The sequence below is a fragment of the Macaca thibetana genome, chromosome 12, assembly GCF_024542745.1.
Source record: "Macaca thibetana thibetana isolate TM-01 chromosome 12, ASM2454274v1, whole genome shotgun sequence".
In the NCBI taxonomy this organism is placed as follows: Eukaryota; Metazoa; Chordata; class Mammalia; order Primates; family Cercopithecidae; genus Macaca; species Macaca thibetana.
The window spans coordinates 58568348-58587954 of NC_065589.1; positions in this window are offsets into that span (position 1 = coordinate 58568348).

Below are 19607 nucleotides of genomic sequence, written 5' to 3' on the forward strand. Positions count from 1 at the left end.
TAAATTTTCCTCTAATTATTATTTTTAGAATTGAAATATTATTAATTTAGTGGCTCCACTATAATTACATTTGCCTCATTATCCAGTTGACCTTTATTAAAAGTTTAACAGAAAGGATATTTTAATAGGAGGGGTATTTTCAACCCAATTTGATTCCAATTTTGTATATTTTTTGTGGGGATATGTCCTATTGTATTAATCTGAGAAAAGATATATTGTATTATAACTATGATATTTAATATAAAAATGCTCTGTATATGATAAAAGTAAAATGTAATATACCATCTATTTTATTTTATATGAAAACAAGTATTGTAAATTGTTATCTTCCAAGTACGTGTCTTGCTGCAATATTATCATTCATATCTTCTATATCTCATGAAAATAATTGATTCTAGATACCATTATTTATGTTCCAAAATAAATAGCCTTTATTTGGATTTTGAAGGAAAATCCAAACAAAAATTTGTGCATAATCATGCCTTTAAAAATATTTTTTAAATTGTGCTAAAAATACCACAATGTTGGATGAAATCGTCTCTAAACTCAGTACTGATGCTTGAAATTTGATTTTTTTCAAAATAGAAAACTTAAAATAATTAATTGAAATAATTTAAAAGCTTAAAAGAGGTGGGCGCATGGAACCCAGGAGGCAAAGGATGCAGTGAGCTGAGGTTGCACCACTGCACTCCAGCCTGGGCGACAGATCGAGACTCTGGAAAAAAAAAAAAAAAAAAACACTTAAAAGAATGAATGCTAGGATTAAGCAACATATGACTACTATCAACTAGCTGTTCTCATGCTATTTTCTTTCTTTTTTTTTTTTTTGAGACGGAGTCTCGCTCTGTCGCCCAGGCTGGAGTGCAGTGGCCGGATCTCAGCTCACCGCAAGCTCCGCCTCCCGGGTTCACGCCATTCTCCTGCGTCAGATTCCCGAGTAGCTGGGACTACAGGCGCCCGCCACCTCGCCCGGCTAGTTTTTTGTATTTTTTAGTAGAGACGGGGTTTCACCATGTTAGCCAGGATGGTCTTGATCTCCTGACCTCGTGATCCGCCCGTCTCGGCCTCCCAAAGTGCTGGGATTACAGGCTTGAGCCACCCCGCCCGGCCCTCATGCTATTTTCTAATCTTAACCTTCAGCATTTGACACAGTTCACTTGCTACTCCTTCACATACTATTGCCACTTGTCTTATCCCAAACCACATAATCATACTGACTATTCTGTCACCCCACACTTCCAATCTGTTATCTTGCCTTCAAAATATATCAGCTTTCTGACCACATCTTATTCCCTCCATTGGTCTTAGACACCAACATCTCTCACCTGGATTGAAGCAACCATATTCAAATGAGTCTCTCTTGTCCACTCTTCCCCAACCCTGCACCCCACTCTACACCCAGTCTAGTCTCAACAGAGCAGCTGGATTAATCCTGATAAACCTAAATGAATCTTGCCACCCTTCTATTCACAACCCTGAAGTGATTCCCCATTTGTTTTATACTGAAATGTAAACGTCCTTAAAATGCCTTGTAAGACCCTACATAATCTGGTTTACCTTTAATTTGCTATCACATCTGTATTAAGTTTTGTGCTCCCTGCTCTGGCACACCCACCTCCTTGCTCTATCTCACATAAACCCAGCACACTTTCGCATTTAGATGTTTGCCGTATCTGTTCTCTCTTCCAGCAGTGTTGTTCTCTTAGGTATTTGTTTGGCTAACTTGTCCATATCCTTCTGTATTTTCTCAAATGCACCCTTTCGATGAGAGTGACTCTGACGACACATTAAATATTTCAATGAATTTCCCCTGCACTCATAGTTCTTCTTACCTTGCTGTACTTTGGCTTTTCTCCATCTAAGTTAGCACCTGTTAATATACTTTTAATTTTATTATTTGTCCTGTCTGCCTTGGTCTAGAAGAATGTAGGCTACATGGGGGCACACAACTTTGGTCTTACTTGTTTGTTGATATATCCCCAACACTTAGATAAGTGAATGGCACTAGTGAGAAATTAAAAATTTGAGAGTCTGACTGATTGAATAAAATATATGTTTCAATTTTAATTAATGCATTTGACTTGTTTAGGCATAAAAATGGTGACTTTTTTCTGTCATGTAAAATTGAAACTCAGATCTAATTTATACATTTAACACGATGGTGAATATGGTGTTTTGTTTTAATTAATTAACTTACTTATTTGGTAAACTGCATGGTGTTTTAAAAAAAATCTGGTTATAGAGTAATTTTGTAAGGATGGAAGAGAGGTAGAATAATCATTAGGTAAAAAATAATAATTCAGGATTGACATATTTACTTAAAATCACTCACCTATAATATTTAGGAAAAGTATATAAGATTGGGTCTCTCTACATATACATGTAGCTGATTGATAGACACCATTTTGCCATTTCTAAGCTCTTGAAATTCTGTACTTAGTGTTCAATTTTCTATTTTTTACATGAATAAAAATTTTTAATTTGGAACAAAGCAGTATATCGATATGTAATATTTGATCACAAATATTGACATGTAATATTTGATCACAAATATTGACATGCAATATTTGGTAACAATTATTTATTGTAGCTAACATAAACAAAAAATAGGATACTTTCTCTCCCATGTCAATAATATCTCCATTTGTAAAAAATAACTTCAATAATACCTGCTTTAGGGGAATAAGGTAAGAACAACATGAGTTCATGCAAGTTACATATTTGCTAGTGTTCTTGACATTTAAAAAATGTTTAAAATGTTGGCTATTATTTTTTATTATGATTACCGATCCAGTTCCAAAAGAATTAAAGTTCACAGAAATGCTTCATTCTGTATCTTTAAAGTATTTTCCATAAATATCACGTAACAACTTTTTGACTACTATTATACCTAGGAAGATAGTAAAGTTTAAATGATATGCATTGATTATTTTATTTAAAAATATGCATTTTTGTAATTGAATGTACACTATAATTATCATGCTTCACTTGAAATTACTATCTAATAAAGCATGTTTGGCATTTACAAAGTCCCATGTTTTCTTTAAAGAGATTCATATGATATCACTGATTGTCATCACTAATCACATTTTGGAAACTAGGAATTAAATGAAGGAATGTGTTTGTTTGGATATAATGTTACATATACAGATCTCTTGCATTGTGAATTGGTCTAAAGTTGTTAGAGGAATAAATTGAATATGTGTGTGTGTGCACGTATATGCATGTGTGTTATATAGTTATATATTGGAGGTTATCTGAAGTTTACACAAAATGTAAGTTTTTGGAAAGATTCTAAAATAAAGTATTAATAATGGCAAAATATAAAGATACAATATGTTAGCACTTAATAAATCTGTTCAATAGTATCTTTCTTTTAGAACCGTAATGAGCAAAGACAGAGAAGACTGATAGTGGAGCCTTATGAATTTTGTAGTTTATGGGATCCATACTAACTTGAATAGTCCATTAATAAGATTATTATGAGAGAGACATTTAAATGCTTTTACGACAATTAAGGTTTTAGTTTTTTTCCTGTAAGAAAGATAATTACCTATATCTTTGTTATATATGAGTAAGTAATATACTTTAAAGTTCCCCAAGATTTAGTTTAAAAAAAACCTTAAATAAAATAGAAATTGTGATAGTTTTATAGACAAGTTAGATAACAAATGTCATAAAACATGATACACAGCTTGAATAATAATCTCAATATACTTAATGAAAAGTAGAATGTATTGTTTGCTTCTGACTTTGATTTTGAAGTAATTATAAAACACAGAGAATTTCAAAAATAGTACAGAGATGTACCCGTCATTCAACTTTTCGTCACTGATTGCATCTTAAATATAGTACAATATTAAACTAGAAATTTTCCATTGGTATAATGTGTGTGTATTTAGTTGTCTTTCTAGATATTAATATTATTGCTGAATGTTGGACTTTTCATAGAACAAATGGGAGATTAGGTGAGGTTCTCATTATATTAAAACACACACAAACACACACACACACACACACACACACAGATTTCTGCTAATTGTTACGAATTACTTTGAGCATGAGCCTGTGTTATCTTCTGTAAAACTTTTCTTTCCAGAATGCTAAAGGATTCTAATCCAAGTTTCATGTGACATCTTCTACTCTCTTAGGCTTTACATCTTACACTGTTTATTTGGCTACAGTGGTGTGTCAGAGGTCTATTAAGGTTCAAATTACTCAAAAGACAGCAAAAGACAAGATGATATCACCTATGTTGTTAAACTTAGTCTTTCCCCGTTAAAAGAAAGTTGTAAATGACATACTCAACCTGATTTTTAAAAAAAGTACAATATACATGTATTACACAGTACAATAATTAAAATATGTTTGTGAAATATTTGCTTTTAAAGTGTTAGTCAGGTTTTTCTAGAAATTCTTTTTTAGTAAAACTATTATCTCTAGATACTCATCAATACAATCTTAAAATAGTATTAACGATAATTTTCTTTTACTTTTTATTCCCACCGCTATCAAGGAAAGATATTATGTATCCTCTTGAGGGAGGTCCAAATAGTCATTAAGGAAGCTGAGCAGCTTGGCTTTAGAGTTATTATTTATCATTTACACAGAACCATAGATATGTATAGCACCAAGGAGAATAAAGAAATGCCTTAAACTAAGTGATTTGTTTCCAACATAACCCAGTAAGGAAAAATAAAAATCCAACATTGATAGTTTTGTAATACAGGAAGATTTTATACCAATGAAAGCCTTTGAAATATCAAGAAATATTAATATAAGAGATAATAAGATCTTAAAAACAATTGATATTGTGACATTTAAGAAACATAAAGGTAGCAGAGGAAGAATATAAAGGCATCACTCCGTAGAAAGGTCAAAACAGAGCTATCTAGGAATGTGAATTTAGAAAAATATATCCCAGTAAAGAGTATTACATTTAAGGTAAGTCTAGGAATATGTCTCCCTGTCTATATATGGAGAGAGGGACCCATGTATAAATGTGTGTATTTGCAACTACATAAAAGTTTATGTATTAGTAGATTAAAAAGAGAAATAAATATAAATCTCCAATATAGATTCAAATTAGGTGAGAAAAAAACTTAAGATCCATTTTTTAGAATGAATTATTATGTCTCTATAAAATAAGAAAAGGTAGTTTCTTTTAATATTAACATTTATAAGAAATACACAACTCATCCCCAAAGCAATCAATGTATTTAAAGATGCAGTAGGATAATATCTACTACATTCAATGATTTGAAATAATGTTCATTATCACTACTAATATATACCATTAATCTGACGATTTCATCTGGCTCTTTCTTACCTCCCATATTTCACCCAATATACCTCTTTTCTTTTCAAATTATGTTCCTGGAACACTGGATTTTTAAATGCTCAGATAGCATGGTCTGTTCTGCATCACATTCTTCTTCCTTTTCAATTTTCAGGTTTCTGACAGTCTACCTAAAGTATTCCTGTCTGCTTGTTATTAACTATCACATCTCTCTTTTAATTTCTCCCATAACACAAGCATTACTTACATTTTATTATTTATTAATACTCAAATTTATTTTGTGCATTTTAATCATTCCCAGATTAAAACATATGCATTTTGAAGCAATTATTTCTATTTCTTTCCTACATATTTTCTCCCTCTATCAAATATTCTTCCATTTTTATTTTACCTTTGCTTCTGTAAGGGTCAGGTGCATCTGGGATGTGCAAATTAGAAGGATGCTAGCATGATTCTCTTCCAGTTTTGTATGTAAGGTGTCACATTCTTTATCTCAATCATTCATCATTAAAAAACTGCTTACATGTGTGCATTGAGGTCCCAGGTAGAATAATTATTTTAGAAGCTTAATAAATATAAAATTAATAACAAACAGCATGTCTTGTGATTATCTCTTTATCTGCATTCCCTGGGCTTAGAACTTTATTTGAAGAATACAGTCATTTATTAAATATTTTAAATGAATAAATTAATACTTTTTTGAGAATAAGATTATAAACATTCTTAAAGAATTGGTCTAATGTTTCACAGCAATTCCTATAAAAATCCCAGCATTTTATTTTAAATACAGACAATCTTACCCTAAACTTACATGAAAAAGGAAAGGAACTAGAATAGCTAAAACAGTATGGAAAAGAACACAATGGGAGGAATTACACTCCCCAATTTTATTTAATTATATAGCTATTGTATTCAAGACTAAGGATTAATGGCAAAGGAATTGACATATTGATTGATGAAACAGAATGAATAGCCTAGTAAAAAACACAACTACACCTTCAGCCAACTGATTTTTAACAAGGGTACCTGTGTAATTCAACGAAGAAAGGCAGTCTTTTCAACCGGTAGTCCTGAAGCAATTGGATACACATAGGCAAGAAAATGCATCAACATAAACCCAATACTTTATACAAAAATTAATACCAGATTAATAATAGATTTAAATGTAAAACTACTGTAAATATTTTAGAAAAAAATAGAAAAATCCTCAGGATATAGGGTTTGGTAAAGAGTTTTTAGACATTAAACCAAAAGCTTAATCCTTGAAAAAAATTGATAAATGGGACTTCATAAAAACCAAAAATTTAACTCTGCGTAAAACTTTGTTAAGATGATACAAAGATGAGTTACAGACCTAGAAGATATATTTTCAAGCCACATCTGACAAAAGACTTATATGTAGACATTATAAAATACTCTCAAAACTGAACAGTATGCTGATTTTGCAGAGGGTTTTAATCACAAAGGGATGCCGGATTTTGTCGAATGCTTTTTCTGCATCTATTGAGATGATCATGTAATTTTTATGTGGTGTGTCACAATTATTGATTTGTGTATGTTAAATCATTCCTGCATCCTTGGTATGAAATCCACTTGATCCTGGTAGATTATCTTTTTGATATGTTGTTGGATTTCATTAGCTAGTATTTTGTTAAGAATTTTACCATCTATGTTCATCAGGGATATTGGTCTGTAGTTTTCTTTTTGGTTATTTCCTTTCTTGGTTTTGATATTACGGTGATACTGGCTTCATATAATGATTTGGGGAGGGTTCCCTCTTTTTGTATCTTGTGTAATAGTGTCAGTAGGATTGGTACAAATTATTTGAATGTCTGGTAGAATTCTGTTGTAAATCTGTCTGGTCCTGGACTTTTTTGTTGTTGTTGTGGTTGGTAATTTTTTAATTTCCATTTCAAACTAGCTGCTTGTTAATGTTCTGCTCAGAGTATCTAGTTCTTCCTGATTTAAGCTAGGAAAAATGTATCTTTCCAGGAATTTATCCATCTCCTCGAGGTTTTCTAGTTTATGTGCATAAAGGTGTTCATAGTAGCCTTGTTTCTTTTGTATTTCTGTGGTGTCAGTTGTAATATATTCCGTCTCGTTTCTAATTGAGCTTATTTGGATTTTCTCTCTTCTTTTCTTGGTTAATCTTGCTAGTAGTCTATCAATTTTATTTATCCTTTCAAAGAAGCAGCCTTTTGTTCCATTTATCTTTCGTATTTTTGTTGTTGTTTCAATTTCATTTAGTTCTACTCTGATCTTGGTTATTTTCTGTCTTCTGCTGGGTTTGGGTTTGGTTGGTACTTGTTTCTCTAGTTCCTTTAGGTGTCACCTTAGATTATCTGTTTGTTCTCCTTCAGACTTTTCAATGTAGGTGTTTATGGCTATGAACTTTCCTCTTAGCACTGCCTTTGCTGTATCCCAGAGGTTTTGATACGTTGTGTCGCTGTAGTCATTCAGTCTGAATAATTTTTAAATTTCCATCTTCATTTCATTTATTTAATTTCCACGTATTTGCATGGCTTTGAAGGTTCCTTTTGGAGTTGACATCCAATGTCATTCCACTGTAGTCTGAGAGAGTGCTTGATGTAATTTCAATTTTCTTGAATTTATTGAGGCTCATTTTGTGGCCTATGTTAGAGAAAGCTCCATGCGCTGTTGAATAGAATGTATATTCTGTGGTCGTTGCGTAGAATGTTCTGTAAGTATCTGTTAAGTATATTTGTTTCAGGATATAGTTTAAATACATAGTTTATTTGTTGACTTTCTGTCTTGATGACCTGTCTAGTGCTGTCAGTGGAGTAGTGAAGTCCCCCACTATTATTGTGTTGCTGTCTGTCTCATTTCTTAGGTCCATTAGTAATTGTAATATAAATTTGGGAGGTCCAGTGTGAGGTGTGTATATATATATATATACTTAGGATTATGATATTTTTCTGGTGGAAAAGGCCTTTTATCATTATATAATGATCCTTTTTGTCTTTTTTAACTGCCGTTGCTTTAAAGAGATCCAAATACAAAATGGCCAAAAGATACAAACAGGTATTTCACAAAAAGGATATGTGAATGGTAAATGGCCACATGAAAAGATGTTCAACACCAGTAGCCAGTAGGCAAATGGAAATTAAGACTACAATGACATACTACTACATACCTACTAGAGCAGATAAAACATATTTTTAAAAATGTGACAACATGAAATTCTGATGAAGATGACACCCTAGATCTTGCATACATTGCCGGTGGGAGTGTAAAATGATATACCCATTCTCAAAATAGTTTGACATTTTCTTTAAAATTTAATAAAAGAAAAATATGTACATGCCATATACTTAGCCGTCACATGACTTTTATTCAAAACAAACACCTAAACAAAACCTGTACAAGAATGTTCGTAGCATCTTTATTTTTAAAAACCCCAAACTGAAAACAACCAAAACTCCTTTAAAAGGCAAATGGCTAAGGCAACTGTGGTACATCCTGCCATAAAAACTGATTCAGCAACTTAAAAAGAATTGGCAAATTCTTTGAATTTTGGTCTGTCCTTCAAGGAGCTTAGAAGTCACCACATGATCCTAACAACAAATAAAAAGCTAAATATTTTTTTAAGTCAATAAAGGTTTTTAGGTATTTCAGAGAAGTGAGATCACGGGGCAAACCACTGTGTCCAAAATTGGAGGAACAGGTAGACAGACAGACACACACAAAACAACACCACTTATCAGAGCAGGTGTCTCCACAGGAACCAGTTATCATAGTAAGGAAACCTAAATGGTAATTGAGCAAATGCTGGAGGCTCAGGATGGACAAGTCTGAGAGTTAAAATCTCCAGGGGGACTCAGTTATAGGGAACCCTAATGCTTTTGTGTGTTTATTTCTAGGAGTTATACCAGGTCATCACAGTGAATATCAGAGAAAAATCCTCTCCTGCTTTGAGCAGAAGAGGGGAGAAATAACCCCTTTGAAATATACTAGAGTACTCTGTTCTTCTTAAGAAAGCCTTCCCTCAGGAGAAACTATTTTTATCAGAGCCTTAACCTGATAGAGCTTTACCAGAGTCTAACTCACCCAGGGCAAGTAAAACACCCTACTTTAGTTACCTCTAGCCTACTAAGTGGAGGAAGAGAAATACTAAAAATCCAGCCCTTTTACTTACCCTGTCCCACCTAAATGGGAGGGAATAAAGAAGCACTGGTGAAGTCCATAGTCCAGAAGCACAAACTCACTAAAAGACTAAGACTAATAATAAGACTACAGATTGCTTTCCTCCTCCTGTCCCCACATTACAACTGCATTACTAAACACCAATTTACTGCCTTTAAAAAAAAATTGCCAAGTACATCATATTTACCTTCCAACAAAAACTAGAAGGCATACTGAAAGGCAAAACAAAACAAAAACAAGACCCACACAGTGTGAGAAAGCTAAATAAGCATTAGAACGGTGTCAGATTTGGCAGGAATGTTAGAACTATCACAGCATAAACTTAAAATAAATCTAATTTAATTTAATTTAAATAAACCTTACAGTTAATATGCTGAGGTTTTTGACAAAAGAGTAGACAACATGTAAGAACTGATAGACAATGTAAGTAGATGGGGAAATTCTAAGAAAGCATCAAATAGAAATGCTGGAGATAGAAACACTATAAAAGAAATGAAGAATACCTTCAGTGGGCTCATTAGGAGATTGGAGGAAATGAGCAAAAAGTCTCTGACTTTGAGAATATAATAATAAAAACCTCCAAAATTGAAAAATAAAGAAAAAAAATAAACTACAAACAAACAAAAAAACAAAACCCCTCTGAGAACAGAATACCCAAGAACTCTGGAACAACTAGTTACACAAACAGTGTAACATATATATATTGAGAATACCAGATGTAGAAGAAAGAAAAGAACAGAAGAAATATTTAAAGCCATAATGACTAAAAGTTTTCCCAAAATAATGTCAGACACCAAATCACAGATCCAGAAAGCTCAGATAACACCAAGCAGCATAAATACCAAAAAACCTACACCTGGGTACAACATATTCAAGCTTCAGAAAATCAAAGATTAAAACAATTTGAAAAAAGCCAGGGGGAAAAAAATATGCATAGAGGAGTAAAGACAAGAACTACATCCGACTTCTCAGAAACCATGCAAGCAATGAATGTAGTAAAATATTTAGTGTTGACACCTGATGTATGCTTTTGTACAAGTAAAATGAAAGACAGCAATGATATAAGAAATGAGAAGAATTAGAAATATTTTGTGAATATAAGATACTTATGCTATTTGTGAAGCAGTACAGTGTTATTTCTAAAGTGGACTTTAGAAGTATGATTGATGTGAAAAGATGATAAGAAAGAAGAAAAAAAGGAATTATATAAAGTGCTCAATTAAAACCACACAAAAAAAGAAAAAATGTGAAAAACAAAATAGAAACAAAGAATAAAGGCAACAAATAGAAACCAGTAACAAATATAGTAGATACTAATCTAACTGCGTCAATAATCAATAGATGAGAATTAAAAGACAGAGATTTTTAGAGTGCATCAAAAAATAAGACCCAATTATATACTTTCTACAAGAAACTCACTTTAAATCTAAGGAATCTTATAGAGGAAAAGTAAAGGATGGAGAAAGATATACCATACTATCTCTAATCAAAAAAAAGAGGGAGTAGCTCTATCAGTTGCAGACAGAGCAGACTTAAGAACTAAGAATGCCATCAGGGATTATGGACAAATTTGATAATTTAGATAAAGGGATTGCTGGGTCAAAAATTTAGAAATAGCTCAATTTAACAACCTAACATTACAACTAAAAGAACTGGAGAACCAAGAGCAAACCAACCCCACAGCTGGCAGAAGACAAGAAATAACCAATATCAGAGCTGAACTAAAGAAGATAGAGACACAAGAAACCATTCAAGATCAATGAATTCAGGAGTTGTTTTTGAAAAAGAAAAAAAAATAATAAAATAGACTGCTAGCTAGACGAATAAAGAAGAAAAGAGAGAAGATCCAAATAAACACAATTAGAAACATGAAAGGGGACATTACCACTGACCCCACAGAAATACAAATAACCATCAGAGAATATTATGAACAACTCTATGCAAACAAACTAGAAAATCTCGAATTAATGGGTAAATTCCTGGGGACATACATCCTCCCAAGACTGAATCAAGAAGAAACTGAATCCTGGAACAGACCGATAATAAGCTCTAAAATGGAATTAGTAATAAATAGCCTACCAACCAAAAAGAGCTCTGGACCAGATAGATTCACAGGCAAATGGTATCAGATGTACAAGGAAGATCTGGTACCTTCTCACTGAAGCTATTTTTTAAAATCTAGGAGGAGGGACTCCTCCCTAACTCATTCTATAAGACCAGTATCATCCTGATACCAAAACCTGGCAGAGACATGACAAAAATTAGAAAACTTCAAGTCAATACCTTTGATGAAACTCAATGCAAAAATTCTCAACAAAATACTGGTAAACCAAATCCAGCAGCACATCAAAAAGCTTATGCATCATAATCAAGTAGGCTTTATCCCTGGGATGCAAGTTCGATTCAACCTACGTAAATCAATTATTGTGATTCATCACATACACAAAACTAAAGACAACAACCACATGATTATGTCAATAGATGCAGAAAAGGTTTTTGATAAAATTCAACTCCTTTTCATGTTAGAAACTCTCAATAAACAAGGTATTGAAGTAATAATCCGCAAAATAATAAGAGCTATCTTTGACAGACCCATAGATAATACCATACTGAATTGGCAGAAGCTGGACGTATTCCCCTTGGAAATCAGCACAAGACAAGGGTGCCCTTCTTACCATTCCCATTCAAGGTAGTATGGAAGTCCTAGCCAGGGCAATTAGGCAAGAGAAAGAAATAAAGGTATTCAAATAGGAAGTGAGTAAGTCAAACTATCCCTGTTTGCATATGACATAATTTTATATCTAGAAAACATTATAGTCACAGCTCAAACATCTCCTTAATCTGATAAACAACTTCAGTGAAGTCTCAGGATACGAAATCAATGTAAAAAAATTACCAAGGCCGGGCGCGGTGGCTCAAGCCTGTAATCCCAGCACTTTGGGAGGCCGAGACGGGCGGATCACAAGGTCAGGAGATCGAGACCATCCTCGCTAACACGGTGAAACCCCGTCTCTACTAAAAAATGCAAAAAAACTAGCCGGGCGGGTTGGCGGGCGCCTGTAGTCCCAGCTACTCGGGAGGCTGAGGTAGGAGAATGGCGTAAACCTGGGAGGCGGAGCTTGCAGTGAGCTGAGATCCGGCCACTGCACCCCAGCCTGGGCGACAGAGCAAGACTCCGTCTCAAAAAAAAAAAAAAAAAAAATTACCAGCATTTCTGTACACCAAAAACAGCCAAGCCGAGAGCCAAATCAGGAATGCAATCACATTCACAACTGCCACACAAAGCATAAAATACCTAGCTATAGGGCTAACCAGGGAGGTGAAAGATCTCTATAATGAGAACCACAAACCACTACTCAAAGGAATCAGAGACGACACAAGCAAATGGAAAAACATTCCATGCTCATGGATGGGAAAAATCAGTATTATTAAAATGGCCATACTGCCCAAGGCAATTATTTTGTAAAAAGGAATGGGTTACCGATACAGGCAGTATCATGTTTAATCTCACGTGAATTACTGTATAATAAAAACCAATCCCCAAAATGTCACACTCTATATGACGCCATTTATATAGCATTCTCGTAAGGACAAAATAATAAATAGGGAAACAGATCAGTGCTTCTAGTGATGATGGGGGTGGTGGTAAGAAGGGAGTTACTGAAGGGGAACTTTGTGTCGAAGAAATAGTTCTATAGGTTGATTGTCATGGTGGTTACCTGAATTTACACTCACACAGAACCACACACACACCCTATACCAATGCCAATTCCCTTCTTTGATATTTTGTTATAGTTATGTGAAATACAATCACTGTAGGGAACTTGGTGCAAGGTACATAGAGCTCTCTGTCCTTTTTTTTTTTTTTCTTTTTTTGTCATTCTTGTAAATTTCCAATTATTTCAAAACAGAAAGAAAAAAGGTAGTTTCTGACTATCTATTTCTGACTACTTTCAGTCTAATGAAAGGAAAAAAAGACATAATTTTAAAAACTCTCCTTAGAGGTGTTCTGTTTGCAGGCGTATCAGAGGTACCCAAGACTATTGGTCTGATGATTCCCTAGGGGGAGTCACAGAATTTAGCACAAGTTTTACTCACAGCAAAAGGATACAGAACAAAATTAACTAACAGTGAAGTTGCATGGAGCAAATCTGGGGAAACCAGACAGTTTCCCAAGGGTCCTTTCCCAGTGGAATCACACAGAATGTGTTTAATTTCCCCAGCAAGAACATGTGAAATGTTTTCAACTGGGAAGTTGGTTACAGAATTATCACCCACAGTTTTTATTGGGCCAAGTCAAACAGGGGGCCTCTACCTGGTATGTACAAAAATTCCAGACTCTTAGAAGGAAAGTAGGTATTCAGGATATACCATATTGCTTACTCAAACAGTTTAAACACAGTGAGCAATTCTTACCATGAGGAGTGTAGGAGCATTCCTGAAATCCAGGTTCCCAGATGCCAGCCAAGGGCTCATCTTACAAGCAGAACTTTTCAAGGGCAGCAATTTAAACTCACTATGTTAACACTTTTCTGTATAGTAAGGCCATACATGTTGTAAAATTAAGCAAATACACAAATATATGTCAAATATAAATGTATGACATTATGAGAAGCAAGTATTCATGTTCTGAAAAAACAAATATGGAGTGGGGGGTCTAGTAAGGCAAGGATGAAATTGGTGCTGTTAGTTTAGAATTGAAGATAACATTATAAACATGATTTTTAAAAATCTATCTGTCAATATATCTATCTACCCACCCTCCTACCAACCTACTAAACTACAGTTCTCTTTATTAAAAGGATCCAAGTACAATACCAACCCAATAGGCATTAAGGCATCAAGCAATTATATCTTGCTTCTCAAAACTATTATTCACTTAAGCGAACAAGTAATTTTTGAAAAATAGTTGATTTAAAGGATGGGGCAGAGAAAGTACAAAGTAAACTCGTAACACTTCATTATGCCACAAAGTAAGAAAATACTATTAAAGGGGGAGGGACTCAAGTCAATGTGAAAATGTTTGCACTAGACAATTATGGGACAATTTCAGCATGAAATGTATTGTAAAAAGAATGGATTATAATCCAATGACTATGAACCCATAGAGATTATAAGTATATTAATAAATAAATAATGTAGGTGTAAAAATAATAGATTAAAAAAAAAACTCCCGGTACCAAATTTTTATTTATGTTTCAGGCAAGAATAGTCCATCAATGCCAAAACCATCAGTTAAAATGTGATGGAGAATGGATATGGGCTGCTTTTTTAATGTATTGATATAAAAGATGCCACCTAAATTAAATACATCAAATTAAGACACAACAACTAGGACTCAGGGACATTATTCCGCCCCCTCCCCCCCCACGAAGTGTTGTACTAAAAAAAATGCGATATTATATATGTTAAATTTTTGCCAAAAATGCATAATCTGAATCTAATCATAGGAAAACAAAGAGAAATCCATATGTTCTCCTTAAAGTGCCTGTGTTATGAGATACAAAGAAAAGGTGAGGAATTGTTTATGGCTAAAGGTGGCTAAAGAGACCCACAAATAAATAGAAGCATTATCCTGGATCAACTAAAAATATTATCTATATATATCTCTATATATAGATCTCCATCTATATATATACACACGTATATATACACACACACACATATATATATACACACACACATATATATATACACACACACATATATATATATGGAGATCACTGGGACAATTGAAAAAAGTTGAAGTATAGTGTACTAGATATAATTACTATATCAATGTTAAATTTCCTGAACATGTTAATTGTACTGTAAACATGTGATTGAATGTCCTTGTTCTTACAGGTGGAATTATTAAGGGATAATTGATCATGTCTGTAACTTGCTCTCAAATGGCTCAGCCAAAGGACAGAAATGTCAGAGAGATACAGAGAAGGAGAGAGGAGGAAGGGAGAGATAAAGAGAAAAAGAGAAGATATGGTAAAGGTAGCACAATGATGAAAATTGGCAAATATACGTAAAGGCATACAGAACTTCGATGAACGATTCTTGCAACCTTTATATAATTCTGAAGGCTTTTTGAAAAATGGCAAGCTTTCAAATAAAAGCAATTTAGGAATTGTTTTACATATACATGGTAAATTAATGAAAGTAAAGCTACATGGTTTTTAAATGGCATTAAACACTGAATATATTGCCTGGGCCTAATTTATAGGCATGAAAGTCGAGTCATGTGGAATTTTTCACATTCTTTTTAAATTATGTAAATTAAATTAGAAAGTTAAAATGTTAAGCTACCACCTGGCACAGTTACTTAAAAATATTTTCATTAACTGATTAAATAAAATTACTTTATTACTTTTATATAAGTAGCTTTTGCTTTTATAATATATACAGCTGACTCAGATAATCAAAGTCCTGCTGGAGTGTAAGTATTATGTCACAAGAAGGCCTAAAGACGGCCCCACTGAGAATCTAAATGAAACCATTCTCTTGGGATCTCAAAGTATCTTAGTGCTGGATTAAAGCTGATGTCCAGGAATCTACACATAATTCACAGAAAACAAATTGTGTCATTCCTCATTGGTAAATTTAGTATTCTTCCCATTAACTTCTTTGAGGAGGATTGTAATTGGAGACTAGTGCACGTTAAACGGGCTCCTTAGGCAAACGCAGAGAGTGCCACAGGTCAGAATTACCACCTTTCATCAATCTTGATATAAATGTAGAAACATATATTTCAACATATTCAAATGTATTATACTCTCACATTACCTCTCTAGGATTTCTCATCCAAAGTGTTTCCTGTAGGAGAGAACCAAACACACTGGAAAGAATAATAGGAAAGTTCACTTGCCAGAGTTTGGAAGGGAAGTGTGATGGAGATAGAGCATCTGTCAGGCTCTGTGTATCTAGACTCTTAGATCTCCAGCCTGGCCTGCTGGCCTGGGCTCTAGTATCTGGTCTCAGAGAATATGAAGTACTTAGGTCACCACATTATTTACTGTTTGTGGGGGTCACAGCTCTGCCTATAGATTCTCCAGCTCAGACTTTTGACATTACAAGCAGCTAACAATGCTCACATATCATGCTTTAATAGCACATTTAGGTACCATCCTACTATCCTGTGTAGAACGTTGGAATCAGTGGCTACAGCATCTTAGAGAGCTCCGTTTGTTAACAAAGTGAGTGCATAAGTTGGGTAATGTCTTGGCACCCCAGTCTGCCCTCCATATCATTTACATGTGACAGGGAGAGCAATGCAGCAACCACCTTATGATTACAAAACAAAGGACAAACACAGAATCCTAATGAATTATGTAATCCCAAAAGCCAGTGTTTCTTAAGAAGATTTAAGTCCCAGTTAATTTCTTCACACCAATAGAGTGAAGATTAGTCTGAGGCAATCAGTGCACAGCCTACACAACATGATTTGGGCACAGTTTTGCCAAAACTCTTCCCTATTTATCACCAAAGGACTTCATTTGTATGATATCTACCTCAATTTGAAACAGTTTATAATGCAGGGAAAGACAGACATAATGTAAGATTACATTTTATGTATCTCCCACTAACATATGAATAGGTAAAACACAAAATTCATGGCTATCTCAGGTGGATTTTCAAAAATATATGCATATCTAAAATGAGATAATAACATTGGCTAGCCTGCTATGTTTTCAGCAATATAGTATAAAAACTTACTTTGCCCTATTTTGGGCTTAAAACTAATGCTAGATTTCAAAAGAAAATTTCAATTAATCAGAGAACAAAAGTTCATCATTTTCTTATGAGATTGTTTATTTGAAATTATCAGTGTCTTACCAGGAGTGGAGACTGGGAGGAAATAGATAAAAAGTAGAAAAGGAGACAAACTTGCTTTTATGTAGGATGAATAAATCTGGAGCTCTAATGTACAGCATGAGGAATATAGGTACTAATGTTGTATTGTATACTGAAAACTTGCTAAGAGAGTAGATTTCAGGGGATCTTATTCCAGAAAAGTAACTGTTGAAGGTGATTGAAATGTTAATTTGATTACACTATGTGTATGTGTATCAAAACACCACGTTGTACATCTTAAATATATACAATAAAAGTGGGCTTAAATATAAACATTTTATAAAACAAAGTATTTGGTAAAAATTATTTTACTTTAAAATTTCATCTTTCTTGTTTAAAATAGTTTTTAAAAGTAATATTATAATGAAAAGTTTTACAACTACAATAAAAGCTTCTTTGAAAATTTTAACACAACTGAATAAACAGCCACCAAGATAATGTTGTAACTATGAATATAAAAATGTTGGTATCACAGCCTTACTTGAAACACCACAAAACTATTCTCTTTATGCTATTTTAACCTCTTATAAACTAATTGAGTTCTTCCCAGAAATGCATTGATTGGGCATGAAGGTGCTCAGTTAATACTCATTTAGTTTTAATTACTTACATGTATTAAAATATCAGAAAAGCATGTGAATAAAATGTAGCATTCTTCCATATTTTACTACCTATCCATGTACCTCCAGCTTTTCATGAATAAACTTGTTTCCTGTTAGTTTTTATTCCCGTATGAGCTAAAAAGCAGAAGAATCTCTAAACATCCGTAGAATGCCTTCCATGGATACACCTGACAGTATCTATTATTTGTCTCAAAAAAAAAGTATGATCACTTTATGATTATTTGTATGTGGTTTTGCTAGAAAAGAATTGAACGTTATTAGTTGATATATAACAGAAATAAACACATATTCATAATTTTCAAGTAAACATTATTATCTCTGGTAATGATGTTACGTCTATAAGAAACCAAATATTTTCATGGCTATTACCAAGCCCTTATGCACCCACCCAAATTTTGGATGTAAGGGAATTAAAATAAAGCAGAAAGAAACGCAGGATATGTAGGCAGTAGAAACCTGAATATCTCTTTGTTTAAAGATACCTAGATTTTCTGTATTTCCATGTTAATCATACTGAATTATAATTAATTTGGTGACACAATTCACTACTATACTAGTACTTGTTAAAAGTTAGGCTGTCAAAACATAGAATATGGCCACTACATTAGTAAAGACTGACATCTTCAATTTAAAAAAGCTCTATCTGAATCTGGTAAACAAATATCTCATGAGGCAAATTTCCCCAAGTAAGTAATGAATAAAAATGAGAAATTTTTGAAATATGCAACTACTGTGTTCTTTTTTGTATCTTCCCCAGAGTTAAGGAGAGGTTTGGGAACAGGTTGGGAGAAAGGTAAATACAATGAAATGTAAGTACATTGTTTGCTATAATTTATCTGAGATTTAGCCATGCTTCTTGGTATCAGGGAGGAGGGACCAGTGAATGACTTGTAATTAGAATAATTGTAAATTGCAAACAAACTACAGTGAAATATGGTATCGACACGAGTTAGTCATTAACTCTTGTTCTATTATTGATGTTTTCTCCTCATCATTACACAAAATGGCAGAATCCTGGCTTAACTTATGACATCTTTTATCTTTATTATCCTTACATATTGATTTTTTTTCTAGATGAGTCATGAAGGCTAAATGTGTGTGTGTGTGTAATATAACTATTTCAATCATATTACTCATTTTTCAGAAATCTAAGTGTCTAACTAAAATTTATACTTGTGTCAACTAAGGATGGTGCCTGGTTCAGGAAATTCCTTGTGATTAGATATGACTGTATTACAACTATATACCTTTTGCTACAACTGATTAACTATGGATTTCCCCAACATGAAATCTTTTCAACAGGAAAAGGCAAATATTATGGTAAATGTAATAATCTGACCTTCTTAGTTAAAATATGTGAATTATATCATAAATGTGGACACTTCAAAATAGTTATTTATAAGTATTTCAAAAGAGGAAAATTTAAACATCCATAATGCTAGAGTCTAAAGCAAAGTTGGCAAACATATTGAGAGATTTTAAATGATACTCCATTTCCCTGAGACATTCTTAATATCTGTTCACCTTCTCTTGTATTTAAAAAAATCCCAAATTTATCAGTGTCTTTCACATTATCCCCCCCAAACCTACCCATTTACATTAATATTTCATCAGTTATATTACCTTTCTAGGCATGCTATGCTCTGATGTTATTTGGCCAAATGCATGTAGCTGCTATT